Source organism: Pezoporus flaviventris, unplaced genomic scaffold, assembly GCF_033815535.1.
Source record: "Pezoporus flaviventris isolate CSIRO_AGI_PZ_B2104156 unplaced genomic scaffold, CSIRO_AGI_Pfla_v1 ptg000007l, whole genome shotgun sequence".
NCBI lineage: Eukaryota > Metazoa > Chordata > Aves > Psittaciformes > Psittacidae > Pezoporus > Pezoporus flaviventris.
The window spans coordinates 11,211,411-11,217,973 of record NW_026892555.1 but is presented as its reverse complement, the minus strand read 5'-3'; positions in this window follow the sequence as shown (position 1 = coordinate 11,217,973).

Genomic DNA, 6,563 nt, shown 5'->3' with positions numbered 1-6,563 from the left:
AGCTGTGAAGGAGTGAAGTTGAGCCTGGGAAGAAGGTGGGGAAGAAGGTGGTTTTAGTTTTATCTTTATTTCTCTCTATCCTACTCTATCTTTAACTGGCAATAAAGTAAATTAATTTCCTTAAGTTAAGCCTGGTTTACCCATGACAGTAATTGGTGAACAGTTTCCCTGTCTTTATCTCAACCTGTGACCTTTTTCATCTTATTTTCATCTTATTTATCAGGGGGAGACCACTACCCATTTCAGGACGGGGAGTAAGAAAGCAGCTTAGTGGGCATCTGGCAGTCAGAGAAGGTCCTGCTTTAGATCTCAGGTAGAACAGCCAGAGAAAACAGAAGAATGTAAGTACACTTGAATTTGTAGCAGCTCAGGAGGAAAACTGAAATCTGTGAAATTATCCAAACAATAAGCAAAAGAAAATCACTGTGTTACTGAAAGTGTAGTTGTAATTCTAGGTTTTAAATGCTTTGATAGACAGTACTTCCCTGCAAAGACTTTGCTCCCATTCAAACACACTTAAATGATCAGATTTGGTACGTTACAGACTGTTAATCCTACTGCTTTTACTGGCTGTGAATGAAGGCACAAGTAATTAAGGATTTAAACCAAACAGCAGATTGAGTCGTACTATATTGTGCTGTGCACGCAGTCTACCTAAATGTGCAAACAGGTTATCAGTAGGAAAACTATGTACTACTCCCACTGAACAATTTGGTTGACTTAGCTTATGTCTTGGGTATTTAAAAGTTTGTACAATTAACCAAAATTAAGGATTGTATGGTACTTTCCAGCTTTGTAAATAACAGGACTGAGTCCTTGCAGGAGACCCGAGGACTGTACTTCTGTGGGTGACATACCCCAGGCAACAAGATAGCGGCATCGCTTGGTATCTAGTGAATGGAGTTCACCTCCACCTATTTCTCCTTTCTTTTGCCAGCAGGATGGAAAACTGAGGGACAGGTATTATGCCATGACAAGATCAAGCAGGCTGCATGTAGAAGACAAGAAGGCACCAATGGCTGTCAAAAAGGTCCCCATAAACATTCTCCTCTGAAAGGTGGAGTGGGGAGAATTCAAATGGTGAAAAGGAGATAAAGTATTATCCTAGGAAAGAAACACCCACACTACAATGCGTAACTGCTGACTGATAACACTGCTGTTCTGGAGATTATTGCTGGTAATCACCCAGCAAGTCTTTGCTCTGTAGGTAACCATAGAATTGGTTACAGCTGATGGGCCTTAGCGGAGGTTAAATGGAAAAGGCAATGAAAATCTTCAGCCTAGTGAAGTAAGTGAAATAAAGGACCAAGGTGGTAACAGGTTAGAACTACATGACGCTGAGCTTTGCACTTTTTGCAGACAATATTTGTGGTAGCATCAGGCCCACACAGCTGGGCAGCGGAATGATGCTTTGTCTGTCTGCAAGAAGAGTCAGAACTTTCCCTGGAGAGGCAGGCACCTGGATTTCTCTGTGACAGAGGAAATACGGTTTGTGGAGTCCGCAGAATTAATGCCTTCAACCTCCACTGCAGCCTCGGTATGAGCTGTGCAACAGCTCTTACAGTGGCAGCGGTGCCTGGCATTTCTGTTCAACTCTACTGACCCCTGGTGAACCTGTGTGAGACTGAGAGGTTGCAGAAGGTAAAGACAACCACAGGAATTCTGAACAGTGTTTGGAGATTTATCCAGGGCAGCCAAAAAGGGCAGCAGGTTGACCAGAGACTGAGCAGGGACTCTCAGGGACCAAAAGATTTTCAGACATGGTTACCAAGATACTCACTGACAGAGATGAGTGTGGGAAGGACAGAAGGTTTCAAATGTTCACTTTGGAGAGGAATTTAAGGGGCTAAAAAGTGGAGTGGAAGTCCTAAATAAATGACTCAGCCTGTCAACAAACGTTGCTAAACCCATGCATTTACAATGAATTTGCTTCCAGTTGGAAGTCAGTGTCCTTGAAGGAAGTTACTGTCCCATTCCTGGATATGCAAAAAGCCCATTATTTCAGAGGAAAGAGTTCCCTAGGAACTATTTGGTCTTAAGATCTAATCAACAGTTGCCAATTGAATAAGCAGCTGCACAAATCAATCTCAAGAAAGAGACAAGAGTCATCCTGGAGAGCAGATATTCTTTGCATGCTGGTGAAGGTGGCATGCAGCTGATCAGGCCAGCCAGGAGTAGAGGGAATGTGAACAAGAGATTTCATTGCAACTTCTCTGTGATCAGTTCAGAGGTCAGCTGCATTGATTGAGCTCAGCTTGCTCTTTCAGAACACTGTATTTTACTGTGCAGATACACCTCCGCTACCTGTCAGTAGGAAAAGCAAACTGGTAGGCTCCCACCAGTCCATCGAGCTTGCTGAGCACAATGAAGTCACCTTCTGTCTCAGGAAATAGAGGAAGTCACTAGAGGAAGACAGGCTGCTATTTCTGATTTTAAACAAGGATGAACTGGCTGAAAATCCAGAACGGGAAGGTAGTTTCTTTGAAAGTGGTAATGACAAATGGAGTTAACTTGTTGCTAAAGCACAGAAGCACAAAAGACGTGTAACAAGGAAGAAAGCAGACTTTTGAAAGGTCAGTGAACCAAAATGTCTCTTGTGAATGTCTCTCAAGAATGAAGGCTGCTGAGAGTAACTGAAAGCAAATACATTAAAACCATTAAAACCATTAAAACCCAAGAAGCAAATTTTCTCTACAGGAAGGAAGAACAGTAAGAAAACTGTGTAGCACTAAGTCTGCAACAAGTTCTCTTTAAGAAAATGAAACTCCACAAGTTGATTAACCATAACTGAGTTTGCAAGTAGATACAGAGAACAAGAACACAGGAATCAATTTAGAAAAGCAAATGGACAGAATGAGTTATGAACAGCAAGAGACATCAAAGGCAAAAAAGAAGCTGGTCTAAAAATATCTCAGAAAAAAGGGATAAACAAAGGTGATTTATTACAGGAGAGCAGCTAATGGACTATACACACCAGGTTAAAGTGTTCAATCTTTGCTTTGCTTGTCTCACAGAGAAAGATTACTCATGCCAGAAATGAATGCATTTAAGTATGTAGTTGTGTACTAACCAGGAAAAAAAAATTAATGAATATACATTACATATAGTCAGTGGCACAGGTCTACTGAGCATCAAACTAGGGGCAGCAATCTTTGAAGCAGGGTTGATTAACTGTGAGCACTAATGTAGATCAGGGAAAGTCATAAAAGACTGGAGAAGGTTACATGTAGTGCCTGTGTTCTAGGATAAATCTGTTCATTACTGCAATTGCCTGAAGAGTCAGCTGGAGAAACTGTAAAGTCTGCAACATCCTACACACACACACATATCCATTCTGAGAATGTTGGAGGGAATGAATGAGGTTTTAATGATATCCAAAGGTTTGGAAAAAATGACCAGTAGCCAAATCCTCGCTGTTCTCTGCATTTTACATAGATTATTTAAACCAATGTGATTATAACTTCAGAGTTCAGTGACCTCAGTTAAAGGTGCAGGAGTTTGGAGCACTTTATGTGTGACCTTCATAAAAACAGAATCATAGAATCAGAGACTGGTTAGAGTTGGAAAGGACCTTAAGATCATTAAGTTCCAACCCCTCTGCCACAGGCAGGGACAACTCACACTAAACCGTGTCACCCAAGGCTCTGTCCAACCTGGCCTTGAACACTGCCAGGGATGGAGCATTCACCGCTTCTTTGGGCAACCTCTTCTAGTGCCTCACCACCTTGACAGTGAAGAACTTTTTCCTTGTATCTAATCTGAACTTCCCCTGGTTTTCAGTTTAAATCCATTACCCCTTGTCCTGTTGCTCCAGTCCCTGATGAGGAATCCCTCTCTGGTGTCCTTGTAGGCCCCCTTCAGATACTGGAAGACTGCTATGAAGTCTCTACACAGCCTCCTCTTCTCCAGGCTTCTCCTTCAACCTGCTGGTCACGCTCCTTTTGATGCAGCCCAGGATACAGGTGGCTTTCTGGGCTGTGAGTGCACACTGAAGCCAGCTCATGTTCATTTTCTCATCGACCAACACCCCCAAGTCCTTCTCCACAGGGCTGCTCTCAATCTCTTCTCTGCCCAACCTGTAGCTGTGCCTGGGATTGCTCCCACCCAGGTGTAAGACCTTGCACTTGGCATGGTTAAACCTCATGAGGTTGGCATCATCCCACCTCACAAGCATCTCAAGGTCCCTCTGGATGGCATTCCTTCCCTCCAGGGTATCAACCGAACCACACAGCTTGGTGTCATCGGCAAACTTGCTGAGGGCGCACTCAATCCCACTGTCCATGTCAGCGACAAAGATGTTGAACAAGACCGGTCCCAACACTGATCCCTGAGGGACACCACTCATTACTGGTCTCCAGCCGGACGTTGAGCCATTGACCACAACTCTTTGTGTGTGCCCATCCAGCCAGTTCTTTATCCACCGAGTGGTCCATCCATCAAATTGATGTCTCTCCAATTTAGAGACAAGGATGTCGTGCGGGACAGTGTCGAACGCTTTGCACAAGTCCAGGTAGATGACATCAACTGCTCTACCCCTGTCCATCAGTTCTGTAGCCCCATCATAGAAGGCCACCAAATTGGTCAGGCAGGATTTCCCCTTAGTGAAGCCATGCTGGCTGTCACCAAGCACCTTGTTGTTTTTCATGTGCCTTAGCATGCCTTCCAGGAGAATCTGCTCCAAGATTTTGCCAGGCACAGAGGTGAGACTGACTCGTCTGTAATTCTCCAGGTCATCCGTTTTCCCCTTCTTGAAAATGGGGGTTATATTTCCCTTTTTCCAGTCGTTGGGAACGTCACCTGACTGCCAGGATTTCTCAAATATGACAGACAGTGGCTTACAAAGTGAATTTGAATCAGTTGTCTGCAAATTCTCAAACTCATAAATACACACAGCACAATTCTGTTGTATGGTACCCTTCCTGGTAATAAATGAAAATCCTGTTCAAAATCAAGTACTTCCACTCTTGTCTTCTAATCACAGCTCTGCTCAATTATCCTGCCTTTCTTAAGATCTACCCCATATCAGTATTCCTTTCTAACTGTTTTGGCTTTTCTTCCCTTTTGCCAGTGCTATCACTGAGAAGTCTGAGGCAGCCGATAAGAATATAATGGAACACAAATACTGCATACATTACAGTTACTCTGAGCATCTAATGTTTTAGCTTGTGGATTCTCATATCTATGTCTTACTAAAAGTATTATTCATGTGCAGGTGCCATTAGTAAGATGATTTGCCTGAGAACCATACAAGAAAATAATTGCCTGGCCCTACAGAGAGGCGTGTCTAATTACTGATACCAAAAGCAAACAGGCAGTACTACCCAACGACCCGTACCATCTGGTTTATGTGGCAATGGGCAAGGTAAAAGGGTTTCTTATTAATGTCTTTTCAAAGTTTATTTATAGACCATTGTAGGGTGTGACAAAGGAAGGCTCCTGAGAAACCTGACAACTGGAGTTAAAAGAATTGAGGGATGAGGTCAGATTTACAGGCTGTGACTGGTTTTGGACTGAATCCTGACAGCGAGTCCTTATCTGAGACCCTGGAGGTCCTGTGAGCTGCTCACCATCTCCTCAGCTGCATGTCAGCATCATGGGGTACATTCACCAGCTGAGACTTTTGTGTCTCTGCAGTTACTCATAAATGGGATCCTGAAGATACTGTTGATGCCAAAGCAGAACTGGGTCTGTAGGTCTTTGGGGACCTACTCAAAGATAACAGTGCACTGAGTTGTTTTTATTGCTTGGGTCCCTTTCAGCTCTGTCTCCACTGCTGCAAGGTTATTATGGCCTTAAAAAACAAACAGCACAAGTGATCAGGGCCTCACTTTGTTTTTATACATCAAATCATGCACTAAATGTGTAATGTTAAAAAAACACAGCCCTTCCTGTGTCTGTAATCCCCACACATTTAAACAAAAGGAAAATGCTTCTACACAGGAAGTTGGCACTGATTTTGACACAGGCAAGACTAAATGACTCACAACAACCTAGATCCTAAGATAAGCAGGGGCATCTGCTCCTCTTTTACTTGAAGCAGCTTTCTTAACGATATGAACCACTTGCTCAAAACCCCATGCGAACAGGGTGGGCTGCTGGTGGCGTTCAGGGCTGCAAGCTTTCCATCCCCACACTGTGCAGACCGCACGTGGGGAGCACGCTGCCGACATAGCCCAGGGCCATCACTAGGTGAGTGATCTCGTTCTTCCCTTCGCTCGTTGATGTTCCTTGCAGTCACCAGTTTGCCCAGGCATACCGTGAAGTGCATGATGAGATTGTGTTCAGATCAAGCGTTCACAAACCGTGTAAATCAGGCCCTCAGTGACGTGTTCAGTGGTGGTCCTGGCAGCCCTGAGGTAATGGTTGCCCTTGATGAACCCAAAGGTCTTTTCCAACCCAGCAGATCCTATGATGTCAAACAGCCGCCTGTTACAGGCACCGGGAGAAGCGGGGCGAAGAGCCGGGAGACACCCCAGCACCCTCCTGCCCGCAGGAGAGAGCATGCGCAGCTTCCGCCACCGGCCGTACCCCGCCACGACCGCCCCGCCGGTCCCCGCCCCCCC